Source organism: Sminthopsis crassicaudata, chromosome 2, assembly GCF_048593235.1.
Source record: "Sminthopsis crassicaudata isolate SCR6 chromosome 2, ASM4859323v1, whole genome shotgun sequence".
In the NCBI taxonomy this organism is placed as follows: Eukaryota; Metazoa; Chordata; class Mammalia; order Dasyuromorphia; family Dasyuridae; genus Sminthopsis; species Sminthopsis crassicaudata.
Genome location: NC_133618.1, coordinates 436191410 through 436207688, shown reverse-complemented (window position 1 = coordinate 436207688; position 16279 = coordinate 436191410). Strand labels below are relative to the sequence as shown.

General features: G+C 34.9%; 1 protein-coding gene across 4 annotated transcripts in view; it reads left to right on the top strand.

Moving 5' to 3' along the window:
* Positions 1-483: 483 nt before the first annotated feature.
* Positions 484-16279, top strand: part of CNOT6 (CCR4-NOT transcription complex subunit 6) — a 49911-nt gene continuing 34115 nt past the window's right edge. The window contains exons 1-2 of one of the 4 annotated variants that reach the window (XM_074292330.1): positions 486-768; positions 9253-9372. The gene's annotated coding sequence lies outside the window, so the exon portion shown is untranslated. Of the gene's footprint in view, positions 769-1013; positions 1578-9252; positions 9373-16279 lie in introns of those variants that run through there. The other 3 variants (XM_074292332.1, XM_074292329.1, XM_074292331.1) reach the window with 3 other exon arrangements.

Here is a 16279-nt window from a genome sequence, read left to right as displayed (position 1 = left end):
GGGAGAGGAGGGAAGGGGAGGGGAGGGGAGGGGAGGGGAGGGGAGAGGAGAGAAGAGAAGAGAAGAAAAGAGAAGGAAGAGAAGAGAAGGAAGAAAAGAAGAAAGAGAAGAGAAGAAAGAGAAGAGAACAGAAGAAAGAGAAGAGGATAAGGAGAAGAGGGAAGAAGAGAAAGGGAGAGAAAGCAAACGGGGCAGGCTAGCTCAACTGTAGCCCTGTGGCGGGGGGAGGAGGGGAAACAGAGGTGTTTGTTGTGTTGCTCCCCACGCTGGTCCCCACATGGTCGCGTCCAGAGCCCTCGGCCAATGGGCGGCGGGGATGTTGAGAGCCGGGGCCGCTGTGTGGGCTCTCGCTGGCTGGGGACGGCGGCCGCCGCCATGATGCTTGTTTGCTTTCAATGAAAACGAGGGGGGCCAGGAGGAGGAGGCGGCGGTGGCGGCGGCGGCGGCGGCGGCGGCGAGGAGGAGACGGCGGTGGGGAAGGCGAAGAGGGCGGTGGCGAAGAAGAAGCGGCGGCGGAGGGGAGGTGCTGGTGGAGGGAGTAGCGGCGGAGGCCGGGCTCAGGGCGGGCGGCCGCGGGGCCCTCGGAGGGAACAAAGAGCAGCGGGAGGCTGAGGCTGAGGCGGCGGCGGCTGAGGCGGGAGCGGCGACGGCGGCAGCGGCGGCGGCGCGGCGGCAGCTGGGGGGACTGGTATGGTGGTTCCAGAGGTCAGACCCCGCTGCACTCACAGGGAGGAGGAGGAGGCGGAGGAAGGAGGCGAACCCCGAGAGGTAAGCGCTTGGGAGCGGGACCCCTCAGGCAGCCCGGGGCACGGAAGGGGCTGAGGCTGAGGAAGGGCCGGGGCCAGAGGACGCGGGCAGGCGGGGGGAAGGGGGGGAGGGGGGAAGGGAGCCGGGGCGGGGTGGGCGCCCTGGGCCGGGCTCCCCTCGAGGGGCTCCCGGGCACCGAGGGCGCCTCTTCGTGCCCCCTCCCCCGTTTGCCCCTCCAGGAGCAGCCGTTCACCCGGGAGAAGTTATCTTCCTCCGAAACTTCCTATCCTTGACCCACCCGGGTCGAGGGGCGCACACACGCCCTCTCCCCCGGGATGGGGAGACTTAGCATGACGCGCGGCTGCCACCTCCGTCTCCGCTGTTGCCACCTTTCTTCCTCCTCTCTTAGTGCCCTCTCTACCTCGAGCTCCTTTTCCTTTCATTCATCTCAGCCTTAAGTACGATTTTTTCTGCCTCTTCTTTTTCCCCTCGCCCCCCAACAAGCACGGAAGCAGTAACACTTTTAATAACAACAACAAAACCACAACTTTTTTTTTTTTTTTTTTTTTGGTCTCGTGAAAGGGAGAGAAAACAAAACAAAACAAAACACCGCACCACCTAGCTGCTTTCTTAAAGCAGGGCTTGTCGGTTGTTGTGATAAGAATCTGCAACTGCTGTTGCTGCTGCCGCTGCAGGTCGGGATGCTGAGGCCTAGTTGGCACTAAAAAAAAGCCACCACGGCAGCTAGCTGGAAAGAGAGTTAGGGCTTTGATTGACACAAAGCTCTGGGAAACCGAAGGAAAGTGGGTGGGACTTAAGATGACTAGCAGGTAAGTGACTGAGACTATGAGGCTTACACATTCAAAGAATCAAAGTAGAAAATAGCTTCCAATTTCCTTGTTTGGCATAACTCCAAGAATATGCCTGCTACTTGGAGATGGTGTTTTTGAAACTCAGAGTGGGTAATTTTGTATCCCGCTAGTAGGAAAAGGGCAATAAGTTAGGCTTGTAACAAGGATGAAATAACTTCTTGGGTAATTTGTGTAACTTTGATTTTAGAGGAAGGAATTGCATTCTCTTTGGTTTCATGTGCAGATGGATATATGCATGTTTTATATGAATATTCTTGTATCCAATAATTCATAGGAGCAGATTAAAAAAAAACTATTAACTGGAACAATAACTTTGTAGAATATTTTTATAGATCCTAGCATGTTGGAACTTGAAAGACCTAAAAGATGCTGTAGTCCAAACTCCCTTATTTTGTATATGAGGAAATTCAAGGTCATAGAAAGAGTTAGTGGTAGACACAGATCTTCTGACTACAAGTTCAGTGTTCTAATTCAGACTTTTGAATGCAAGTTTTGCATTATTAATTAAGAGCGTTGTTAAATATATAGTGCTATATGGTTTGCTGAGTACTTAAGTTGACTTTTTTTCCCCTTCATTACAGTTATATGAGAAATGAGGCTATTATCTCTTTCTTAGATAAGGAAACTGAGACAAAAAGAGTAAATTGCTTGCCAAGGTCACACACATGGAGTTTGAAGTCCTCCTGGGTTGTGAGTTCTTCTGTTCTATGTGTTGTTCTAATAGTGCAGCAATTAAGTTCTAAACCACAGCTATTATTATACTTGTTTGAAACCATTTTCCCACTATTTTGGAATTGGACCTGGAATCAAGGCTGGACTTTAGAAAATTAATTCAGAAGAATTAGGTATATTTCCAATGGTCATCTTGATATTCTGGGATTTGCATTGAGAAACAAATGTGTTAAATAAATATGTCTAAATTTGAAGCAATGCTATTTACATTTTACTTGGTTGTATAGATTCAATAAAATTGTTTTCTCTTTGGATTCTTGAAATGTTTTTTAAAAGGAATAAAGTTGATTGTAAAGAAATTAAAAACATTTAAATGTGACTAAAACTTTAAAACATTTTAAAAACAAAAATAATAGAACTTATATATGGAAAATGACAGTTTTGTCTCTTAAAGAGTACTTTGGGAAGTTCTATATTTACTTTAGTGACAATTCTGTTCTATAAACATTTTTTAGATTATCTCTGGGATTTGTCTTGAGGTTATATCTATATTCAAGTCTTGGCAATTTTTAGTTATTGAGTTAAAATTTCAAAGTAGGACTTTTTTTTTTTTTTTTTTAAGAGCTTTAAGGTGCCTAGGAGTATATAATTTAACTCACTTATTTTGCAAATGAGGCCCAAAGTAATTGTTATTTAGCTATTGTCACATTAAGTTGTAAAAGAGCTTGAACTAGAACCAGGTTCTTTGACTACCAGTTCAGTATTCTTTCTATTTTTGGGGGGGGGGGGAGGGAGGTTTCAAGATGGTTTCTGAAAACAGCTAAAAGTCATTGAATCTGATGAAGCTAAAAGAGTCATTGAATCTGATGGATAAGTTAGGTAAATCAACTGGGTAATTCTGTTCATTTGTATTTATTTATTTATTTTCTCTGAGGCTGGGGTTAAGTGACTTGCCCAGGGTCACACAGCTAGAAAGTGTTAAGTGTCTGAGATCACATTTGAACTCGGGTCCTCCTGAATTCAGGGCTGGTGCTCTGTCCACTGCGCCACCTAGCTGCCCCTGGTCATTTGAATTTAACTAGTTTAGAGAGTAATTCCAAATGTGGCTTAAGCTTTACTAGATTATATCTTCCAATGTATCTGCTTAGTACTCAATATAATTAAAATTTTATTCATATTCTGTATTAGTGAAAATATTTCACTAAATGATTATAAAATTCCAGAAGTTACTGGGAAAAATTCAATTGATCAAGCAAAGTTGGTTAGGAAAATTTCCAAATCTAAGGGGGAGACTTTATTAGTTGGAAAAAACCCCAAATCATATGCCTAATATAGGATAATTCATTATTTCCTGTTATGTATATGATTTTTAAAAGCATAAACTTATTGAATTGATACATTGAGATTTGTGGATATATATATGTATATATATGTATACACACACAGACACACACACACACATATATATATATATATATATATATATATATCTTTGTATTTATGAATTTACAGGCTTATAGAGACATATATCTTATATACAACACTGGAAGAAAGGGGGAAAAATTTTAATAGGGGCCATTTAGCACTGTGAGTTTTAATGCTAATACTTTTGGGATTTCTGGGTAAGTATATTTTAAAGGGTTTTTTCTGAGTAAAGCTTAGTTGTTACAAAGCTGCAATTGTAGCTCCAGACTTTTAGTTGCCAAGTAAAGTCATTAATACTGACACATTTCTTAAATTTTTTCTTCAAAAATAGTTTAAATTTGGAAAGGTTGCCATGATGGGAAAGGGGAGTAGGCTAGTCATATAATGAGACTGAGTGATAACTCAAGCTATATATGCACTTACATAATGTTACAAGACCTGAAAGGAAGATAACTCCCTGAAAAAGATGCACATCATCCCGTTTCTTCATCTTTTTTCCCCTTAGGACTGATTATGAAAAAACATGAACATAAGTTACATAGGATAAAAAGGATTGAATGATTTGAATCAACTGTTAAGAGATTGTCAATGGAGATAAAGTTCATAGATCCATAAGATCTGTTTGGAAAAAAAAAAATTATCTGTGAAACCTAGAAAAGGGAAGAAATAGATTAGCCCTTTGAGCTCAGGACTGGTTTTTGTTTATTTTTATTGCTTCTCTCTGTAACCTGAATGCTTTGAAGAATACTTGGCATATGGTAGGCATTTAATAAATGCTTGTTGACTAATTTTAAAAATCTTTTAAGATTTTAAATGCCTCTTGATTTTTACTTATAATCCATGTGCTTTGGTTTATAATAAGGTATATTATAAATTACTTTAGACTTTTAAACTAATTACAGAGCAAACTAATAGAGAGCAAGAAGGTAGCATGATAACTGGGAAAAAAATTAGCTGACCCCTGATTTTGAATCCATTTTCAACACTTAATTTCATGTATTACCTTGGACAAATCATTTCATTTCTTTGGCCTCCACTTTCATCGTTTGAAAAATGGAGACAACAGCAATAATATTTGTACCAACCACCTCACAGAATTGTTTTGGAAAAATACTTTGTAAACATTAAAGCACTATATAAATTTGATTTGCAGTTAATGTTGAATTTGTATTACAAAAGTAGAAATGTGATTTGGGCATAAGACTGGTACTTAAGATGAATTTTATTGTTGACTTCAATTCTTTGGTTTTACAGTATTATACTTGTACCACCATTTCATTTCTCTTGGTAAACCAATAACATTTCATGGAAAGAGTAATTAAGAAGTCCTGCTTAGTATATAAAACCATCTATATCATTGTTAGATGTTAACATAGGTATTAAATAATCTGAAGATATATTAAAGTGCATCTATTGTTTCCCGAATTTTGATTTTATTGGAAATACCTCTCTAACAATCCTGTCCAAATATATATCATTAAGAGATTATTTGAAATAAAATAAATTGATATACTTAGAAAAGGTTTAGCTATAACAAAATCTGAAACCCATTTAAAGGTATACTTTTAAAACAGTCAAGCTTTGAATTCTAGGGAGACAATATATTTAATCCTTGTGGTCAGAATTTTTTTTTTTTTTTCCAGACTTTAGGTGGGACTGGTTTTTCTCTCTTGTAAGTGAACTAATAATTACCTTTTAGTCTGATGATTAAAAGCTCCTCAAGTACAGGGACTTTTTACTTTAGTGTACCTCTAACAGTTGTCTTGGTGCTTTATACATAGTAAACACTTAAATATTGGTCAGATTGAAATGTTCGTTTGAATTGTTTTTCTTTTTTAATGCACTTTTATTTAAATATTTCTCAATTAGACACACATTTAAAAATATTTTTTAAAAAATTGATTTCCAAATTCTACCTCCCTCCTATTCCTCTACCTTGAGAAGGCAAATAATATGGTGTTAAATATAAATAGAAAACTTTTCCCCTTTAAATTGTTCCACCTTTTCATACACTTATCAAAATTAACTCCTATTCTGTTGTGTGTCCTTTTCCTGGCATGGATGTATGACCCCGAGTTCTCAAACACCTTGCCAGCAGAATGGAAGCTTGTAGCAAGCTGTTTATGGTTCAAGTAGAGTTTGGCAGTGAACTTTGTATCTGACATACAAGAATTATCCTAGCTAAATGTGAAAAGGTTTATTTACAGAAAATTAGCCAGTAGATGATTTTTTTTTTTTTTTTTTGGCTATAGTAATATAAAAAACATATATTGTGCTACATACATGTTAGTCTAAGTAGGCTGAAGGAACATCTGCTCTACTACACTAATAAAATTCCATCTCTTAAGTATTACAGTTGGGGCAAAAATAGTTTTTAATACTTATAATCTGTGCTCATGGTTTTTAGATTAAATACAAATTCAATAATACAGATTGGAACATAAAATAGAATTTATGATTTAAAATATTTGCAGCACCTGTTCCCTTGCCATCTATAAAGCATGATTTTCTGTTCTTTGTAACTTTTTTCTTAAATCATTTTTTCCATGTTAAAACTTTTTTTCTTACTGAGAGGTCCAGAAATACTAACTAGACATAGTATCAATAAATTAGTTATTTTATGTTGTTTGACATTTTTATTAAATTCTATGTGATTTAAAAAGTAAGAAAAAAACCATCATTAATGGAGTAAGACCATTCTGAAATAATTTCAGTAATCTGGGATCTTCTGTTATGCAAACTGATTCACATATTTAAGAGAATGCTGAGCTTCTGGAGTGTTAGCACTAATGGAATGGATATACACTTATAGATTAATGAATTGATTTAATAATGGACTCCTTCCATTGGCATGGAAGGAAGTTTTTTTTTTTTTTTTTTTTTTAAATCAACTTAAGTGTTAGCATTGAGAGTACAAGTGACAGTTTTCTTGTTCTCCATAAAAATATGCATAATTTGAAAAAAAGCATGTAAAAGTTAAAGAATGTGGCCATGGATGAAGGAGCCTTCCAGTTCTCATTCTATGGTCCATTTAAGTAGTTTCATAATTGGTTGAATAACTCTGCAGAGACTGTTGATTAATCACCATCTGTGAAAAAAGTTTCGTTAGTAGTATCCACAGTATTCTTTATCTGGCCATGTTCTGCTGATATTTATCAGTGACTTGTTTAAAAAAAAAAAAAAAAAGATAACCCTGCTTAGCACAGTGATGACAAAATTAGGTAACAATAGATTTTTATTATTTCCATCTAAGCAAGAGATTTTAAAAGTCATCTTCTCCTACAATAACATTAAAATGTAATCAGGAAATTTTTAACAAAATAAAAACACAATAGCATAGATGATGTTAATTTGTGATTTTCTAAACCAACATGTTGCACTCAAATATCCCTTTTTATTTAAATTTGATACCATTGGTATAGGAAATTTATTGAGGGGGAGGGAAGGAACTTCTTTTGGCATTGATGATCGTTGAGAGATTTCAATTTTCAAGGATATATTAAAAATGGGATTTGAATCCTGTTTTCCAACTTTGAGACCAACTTTCTATCTCTTAAGCTAAATAACCTCTCCTAGCCATAATACATGATCATAGAATTTAAAACTAAAAGGAACCTTTGAGGTAATTTAGCTGTAGCTTTTTTGTTCATCAATTTCTTCCTTTATGCAATTATGGGATTTGAGCTCAGGTTTTCTAATTAAATCCAATCTTCCTTTTATACCATACTGGCTTTTTTGATTTGCAATTATTATGAAATGGTTTTTGCTATTTTGTTAGTCCGAAAGTTTTAGGGCAGTTTGAACCTTTAATAATCTAAAACTGCACAAAGACTTTTGGGAGACTCAGTATTTTTCACTTCATTACCCCTCAGGTATTTGAAGACAATGGTCATGTATGCTCTAATGTCCCTTTTTCAGACTGAATAGTTTCACTTCGCAGAATCTGTTTGAAGGGACTCTAGAAATCACTTAGACTAACTTATATTCAAATAGTATTCTCTTTTTCAAGATCTCATCCTTAAATAATAAGGATTTCCAGTTGAAGACTTTTAGGAATGAAGCAGCCCATTGTTCTAGATAACACTAATTTGTAGGAAGTTTTTCCACATATTGGACAAAATCTGCCTCTCCCTAACCAGCAGTTGATTTACAGTGCGCAAAAGCACACAAATCTTATTTATAAATAATATTGTCAGGCCATGACTGCCATATAATGTGCTTGTATATATCTTATTGATCATAATCAGTTTTTCTGTTCATATATATATATTTTTAAAAAAGATCTACTTGTAGAACTTTACTTATTGATGGGAAAAGAAATAATGCATTTGGGGTAACGAGGTGGTGCTCTGAAGTCAGGAGGACCTGAGTTCAAATTTGGTCTCATACACTTAATACTTCCTAGCTGTGTGATCTTGGGCAAATCACTTGCCTCTCCTCTCCCACCAAAAAAAGGAAATAATGCATTTATTAATTACTTACTATGTGCCAGGCAGTGCTTTACAGATATCTTATTTGATCCTCAAGGTGTATCCTGGGAATTTGGTACTCTCATCTCTATATTACAATCAAGTAAATTGAATCTCTCACAGATTAATAGGTATCTGAGGCAGGATTTAAATTCAGGTATTTCTGACCATAAACCTAGTATACAGATTTATGATACTACCTAATTGCCTCTATCAAATTTCATTTCCCTAGTCAGCCTGTTTATTCAAAAACATATGCTGTCTATAAGGCATATTGCTATGTATTGAGATATCTGAAGACTGAAACAGAACAGTCTTTGCCTTGGAGGAATTTAACATATTTATAAAAATAAAACCACACACAATAACATAATAATGGAAAGAAGTGTCAGGAAAAATGAGATGATACCTGAGATAAGGTTTGAAAGAAAGTAGAAGTGAGAGTGGTTCAGAAATGAGGCATATGCAGATCTGATGGTATGAAACTTATGTAACAAGGATGACTGACACAACCAGTGGGACTTTATAACCAGATCTACAAATCAGTCAGTTAATAAATATATAGGTGCCTACAATGTGCTGGACTGCTTAGGTTCTGAGGATTCAAAGACAAAAACTAAAACAGATTCCTGCCCTCAAGGAGCTTGTTTTATAGATTGAATAAGATAGAATGAGCCTATATTCCAGTTATTTTAGCAGATATAAAAATAATATGTACAGTTTCTAGTACATAGAATAGGTGCTTATTAAATGCTTATTAAGTATTAGTCAATTTTGTTATTCATTTGATCTGTTGAACTAGACAACTATGAAAACATCTAGATCAGAAGTGATTTGATATTATGGCTATCTAGAGAAGAGGGAATGAGGATTATAAAAGAAGTAAAGGAGGATAAAGGAAATCTGGGAAACCTGCAAGGATTTTACTATTTGTATTTTACCATTATAAATAATGAGTATATTATTTCTTGTTTGGCTTTAATTTTGTCCTATAACATCCCAAATCCATAACTGTGATATTAGGAACCCGACCTGTTTTCCATATTTGATGTTTTTATGCATTTCAGATTAGCATGACATAGTGGATAAAGGACCAGCCTTGGAGTCAGGAAGACCTGGTTCAAGTCCCACCTCTGATACATACAGTCTGGCCCTGGGCAAATCACTTAATCTCTCAGTGCCCCCAGGTAACTTTAAGACTTTTAAGTTGCAGAACAGTTCTTGATCTGCATTAGTAGACAGACTCCTCAAATTCTTTAAAATAATGAAATTAATAGTCTACAACTAAAATGGTCCAAGTCATTTTTATCAGTAAATTAAGTTTCTTGTAAATTGGGATTGTTTCATTCTCAGTCCCTCTACCAAGGTGCTTAATAAATATTTATTTCTACATCTGATTTCCCCCCCTGTTTTTGAGGATGAAGATTATGGACTTTCACCAAAATTAATCTCTTATGTCTAGCACTTATATTTATAACATTTTATTTTACTGAAGGAAGTTCATTTATATGTAAATAAAGCCCATGCATATTGAGTTTTATTTTATTTGAGCTTAGATTCAGGATTATATATCTGTTGAGTTTTGTTATAGTTTTAGAATACCCTTTGTAATTCTAGTAGATAATTTTACATTACCAACTAATAAATACCCAAAATGGCAACAAATCTGCATTATAATGCTTTCTCCAAGATTTTAGAGAGATTTGGGGGTGGCTTCAGACATCAAGTCATTTCAGAGAATCAGAAAAATAGAAATAACTTTAAACAATACAGATTTAAATGTGCATCTAATTGTTATCTTCAACAAAGTGAGAAGGAGTTTTAGGGAGAATAATTTGAAGTGGTTTGGAGAACCTGGATAAATTTAGGAGTCTGATACCAGAATTGCTCATTTTAATTTAAATACAAATGGAATTTAATATGGCATTTTTTAAAAGGAAAAAAAAATGTTTAAGAAAATATTGGCAGGAAAAATGTTACTGATTAAGTTCCAGTAAACTTAAAGTTATAAGAATACTTGGAAATCTTCTTTCCCCTTGCCAGGAATAAGAGAAAATGATCTTGATTTCTTGATGTATTAAATAATTTTACCTTTTAGATTAGGAAATACCTTTAGAGCTTGAAGTGTCAAAGTACATGCGAAAATACTCCTCCAAGCAATTTGGTTAGGAAAGGTACTTTTCTGTGTTTTGGCCTAATTAAGTCAGCTCTTCTGAAAATCTCAATTAACAAACATTTATTGGTGACTTAAAATGTGCCAAAAATAGCCAGGGGATAAAAAATGAAACAATTTTTGTCCCAAAGGAGCTTATACTCTATCTGGAGAGATAATACATGTTTAAATTTTATGCAAAATAAATGCAAGGTAATGAGTCTAGTGATATTGTTAGATCAGCATGATAAAACTTGATATAACTTTTTGAGCATGGTTTCAAATTGCTCCATGGAATGATTGGATCAATTCTCAATTCCACTATCAATGCTTTAATGTCTCATTTTCCCCACATTCCTTCCAGCATTTGTCATTTTCCTTTTCTGGCCCATTAGCCAATCTAGTAGGTTAGAGGTAATACCTCAGAATTGTTTTAATTTTCATTTTTCCAATAAATAGTGATTTGGAATGTTTTTTATATGACTATAAATATCTTGATTAGTTCATCTGAAAACTTATATCCTTTGCTCACTTATCAATTGTAAAATGTCTTTCTTTTTTTTTTTTTTTTTTTTTTTTAATAAATTTGACTCACTTCTATATATATTTGAAAATTTTGGTCTTCATCATAGAAACTTGCTTCAAAATTCTTTTCAGTTACTGTTGCTAACTGTATTCTCCACCTTTCCCTCAATACCCCCAGGCATTTTTCTCTGATCCTTTCTCAAGTCTGGAATGCTCTTATTGCCCAAATTTGCCTTCTGATTTCCTTTAAGTCCTAATTAAAATTCTATTTTTAAAAATTAAATTTACTTAATATTTTCTCCAGTTACATTCAATTTTTTTTTATATTCTTAAGATTTTTTTGAGTTCTAGGTTCTCTCCCTTGTCCCCACTCACAATTAAGAAACCACATGTGAAGTTATACAAAACATTTTCATAAAAGTCAGGTTGTGAAAGAAAACAAATCTCCCACCCTAATGAAAATAAAAACCATCAAGAAAAATTAAGTTAAAATGAAAGGGAGAAAGAGAGAATGTTTAAATCTATATCAGACATAATCAGTTCTCTGGGTATGGATAGGATTTTTCATCATAAGTTCTTTAGAATAGTGGTGGATGATTGTGCTACTGAGAACAGCAAAGTTATTTACTGTTGATTGTCCCAGGTCATTGCTATTACTTTGTATACAGTACATTTCAATTTGTTCATGGAGGACTTTCCAGGTTTTTTTTTTTTTTTTTTTTTTCTCCTGAGAGCATGCTGCTTATCATTTTCTAGAAAATGATAATCATATTCCATCACAAAAACATACCACACTTTATTGAGCCATTCCCCAATTGATGGGCATCCCCTCAATTTACAGGCTTTTTGTTTCTAGAAGAGCTGCTATGAATACAAAATCCCATCTTTTACTGCCTTTTCAAACTCTTCATCCTTCTACGCTCTCTTTGTTAACTATTTGTCCTGTTTAAAGCTTGTTTGTATATATTTACTTGCATGTTATCTCATATTGTGAATTCATTGTGAATAGTGACTGTCATTTACTTTTTTCCTATTCTCAGTGCTTAGCCTACTGCCTGGCTTAATGTAGTAGGGGCTTAATGTTTATTTATTGATAGGTTGATTGATATATACATGTTACCTCTTTTATTGGAATGTTAACTCTTCAAGGTCAATGACTTCAATTTTACCTTGTATCTTCCATGGTTAGCATAATGCTTTATACTGTGCTTAATAAATGTATATTGATAGTCATTCAAATTAGCCTCGGATTCAGCTTTTCTCCACTCTTCTATTTCTTTCTTTTTTTTTTAAAGTATTTTTAAAATTAATGCATTTTGGTTTTTTATGTTGCATTCATTTCCAAATATACCTTTTCTGGTAAGCTATTTCTTGTAAGACAGATTTTTTTAAAATGGGGAAAAAACTTGTACAAAGTCATTCAATATGTTGAGTTTGAGAATAAATTCAAGGGGCAACTAGTTGGCACAGTAGATAGCATATCAGCTACAGAGTCAGGAGAACCTGAAGTCAAAGTTGGCCTCAGACACTTAACACTGCCCAGCTCTGTAACTCTGGGCAAGTCACTTAACCTAATTGCCCTCCCCATGAGAGAAAGACAGACAGACACACACACACACACACACACACACACACACACACACACACACACACACACACACACACACACACAAATAAATTCAGTATTTCATACTCAGAGTCCCTGACCTTTACAAGGCAAAAAAGAATTTAAAAAAAAACAAAAAACAAAAAACCTTTTGACAGTTGTTAGTTTCTATATTCTATTGCTTTATTTGTCTTATCTTCCCTTTAGATTTTTCCTGAATGCAGGGATGGTCTTATTTTTGTGGCCCTCCCATTGACTATAATTACAAAATTTTGCACTCATCACACTTTTTTACTACATAGAGAACATTAATTTTTAGATTTTATTTGTTTTGCCTTATTCATCTTTGCTCCTGAATTCGGAGACAGAAGATCTGGGTTTGAATCTTACTTCTTCTATTAAAATCTTTTGATAATCTCATATTGCTTAGATGCCCTTAAAACAGTTCATTTTCCCTTAAAAAACATTTTTTTAGATATCTTTTAATTTCTGTCACCTTTATTTTCTAATAACTCCCTTTCTCACATATACATTTTACTTTGTTAGTCTTCCTTTTTAACAATTTTTTTTAAAGAAAGAAAAAATTAGCTTAGCAAAGCTAATCAAAACATCAGGTGAAAATTATAATATATACAATGTTCCACAACCATACCCCTTCCCCTTTGCAAAGAATAGAGAGAAATGCTTTTTCTTATTTCTGGAGCCAAGTTTAGTTATTATAATTATATAGCATTCAGATTATTTTAACTATTCTTTACATTTTATCATTGTTTTTTAATATATTGCTTTTCTAAGGTCTTTTTTTTTTTTTTTTTTTTTTTTTTTTTTTTTACCGTGTATCCATTCACATAAGCCTTCCCTTGCTTCTGAATTCCTAATATTCATTTTTTTATTATAATAGAATAATATTCTATTCATGTACCACAATGCCAGTTATTCTCAGTTCATGGGCTTCTACTTTGTTTCCAGGTCTTTGTTACTACAAAAAGTGCTGCTTTGGAATATTGGTATATATCCCTTTTCTTACCTTTGATTTTTTTGGGAATATACACACCTAATAGACCTTGAGGATTCCTGATGACAATGCTGGCGGAGCACAGAGTTTGGCAGCTTCTCCCAAGCTAGAAACTTACTTTGGATCTAGACTGTATCTGTTGTTCAGTTGTTTTTCAATCTTGCCTGACTCTTCATGACCCCTTTGGAGGATTTTTTTTTTTAAATTGGCACACATAATGGAATGGTTTGCCATTTCCTTCTCCAGCTCATTTTACAGATGAGGAAACTGAGGCAAGTAGGGTTAAGTGCCTAACCAGGATCACATAGCTAGTAAGTATCTGAGGCCAAGGCCAGAGTTGAACTCAAGAAGATGAGTCTGATTCCAGGTTTGGTACTCTATCCATCATGCCACCTAATTGCCCATTGTTATGTCTGTTAGCCTACCACTAACAAGAGGTTCATTATCAGGTTACTTGCAAGATTTTTTTTTTTTGCAGGGGGGGGCACTACTGCAATTCTGGAAGACTCTGCTTAGCTATAAGGTGATGTGGGGGAGTTACTACATTGATGAAATCACAGATCCTTGAAGAAAAGGCCATTTTACTCTTTTGTATTTTACCTATTGACTTATTGCATGCCTTTAGACATTTTTGAGCATTACTAGAATATAAAGACATTAAGAAAAATTATATTCTGTTCGGAAAGATAAGAATGTAAATACTGTTTTTGAAGAAAATTCCCATCCAATATAGTTAAAATAAAAAGATACTTATAAGGGTCAAGATTTAGCTATTTTAATTATCCAAAACATAAATTCTTTGAGTGTTCAAATAACAAGATTTTGACATGGCTAAACTTTGACTATGTTTATTAATGTCATTAATATTCTTTGGTAGGCACTGAAGATCAGATCATACAACTTGTGATACATAAATATCTTAATTAGATTGTGTATTCCTTGAGAACAAGGATCAGATCTTCTACCATAAAGACTCCACAGACTCCACAGTTCTTGCCATGTTTACTTCCCTATGGTAATTGCTTAGAAAAATATATTTTGATTGCTAAATTATTTTAATTTGACTTTGCCAATAGCCCTTCACCCCCAAATTAGCCTGCAGTCATATGCTAAACTACCATAAAGAACATCAAAATTGTACACGTTAAGTGGTGGTTTTTGTTTTTTTTTTTTGTTTGTTTTTTTGTAGAGTTAGGTGAGATTTTTGGCAGAAACTTTGGAATTACAATTTATAGATTATGTTAAAGGATAGCAAAACTTTAAGAGGAATTTTATTTGTAATCCTGATAATGAAGTAGAGTAATGATTGAATTGTCAGATTAAGAACAAGTGGGGAGAGGTGACTTGCACATTGAAGAATAGTTTTAAATTGTCTCTGAAAAACCAGAAATGGTTAGGAACTTACTGAGTGAAATTAGTAGGAACAAATGTAAAATGATGCATTAAGGAATAATTGTTGGCAGAAAAGCAAAGAAAAAAAAAGCTTTAGGCAAGTTATATCGTATTTTAAAACATTTTCCTTTTTACAAACTTGTAAAACATGAGTGCTTCTTTATGCATAGAACAGAAAACAGCATGTGAAAATGAATTTTTATTATATATAGGGTTTTTTGGGGGGAATATAATTAATTTAACATGGAATTTCTAAAACTGCTTTATATGTCTGAATAGCCTTCTGAAATTTTAAAATAATTTGTTAATAAGCATTTTTTAAGCTCTTGCTATGTGCCTGGCACTGTACTAAGTACTGGGGAAACAAAGATCAAAAGGAGCTTACAGTCTAATGGGGGCAACAACATGCAAAGTACTCTGTACAAATAAGATATATGCAAGATAAGTTGAGAATACTTAGCAGAAGGCAAGGGGTAGCATTAAAGAGCATCAGGAAAGGCTTCTTGAAGAACAGGATTTTCGCTGGATTTCAGGAAAGCCAACATGAAGAGATGAGGAAGGAGAAAATTCCAGATATGAGGGATAACCAATAAATATGCTCAGTTAGGAAATGGAGTGTCAGGTATGAGGAACAACAAGGAGGCTAATATTACTGAATTGCAGAATTCAGGGCAGGAGGAGTAAGGCATAAGAAGAGTATAAAGATAGGAGAGGGCCAGATTGTGAAGAGCTTTGAACACCAAACTGGATTTGTATATTTGAACCTAGAAGTGACAGAGAGCCATTGGAATATATAATGGGGGGAGGGAAAGTAGGGTACAAGATAGATCTGTGTCTTAGCAAGAGTGTAGAGATGAATTGAAGTAGGGAGAGACTTGAGGTAGAGACTAGCCAACAGGCTATTATAATACTAGTCCAGGTGTAAGACCTTTATTAGGATGATGTCCCCACCAGAAGAAAGAGGCATACACAAAAGTTGCTAAAAAGGTGGAAAAACAGGACTTCGTCAATGGTAGGATATGTGAGTGAGGAGTATGAGAATAGGAGCTGAGGATGACAAGCTTTGAGCTTAGTTGTATTAGGAGGATAGTGGTTAGATGATCAAAAAAAGGGGGGGGGGCAATGCTTTCCGTTTTCAAATACAGCACAGTACCAAAAATTGTCCATTTATGTCACTTCTAAATAGTATGCATCCCATATACTCTTGACTTCTTTAGAATGAGGGCTCAGATTTTATTCCTGTCTTCTTGCTAGAACTCAGTTTGGAATAGAAGACAGCAATGAAAGTAAGCAGGTTCCAAATTCGCCTCCTTTTGCTAATCATCTATAAAATATACTTTGTTTTTTCCTTTCACATAAACTCCCAAATTTCTCAGCTCCTGATCTAGATCAGCACTTGAGTTT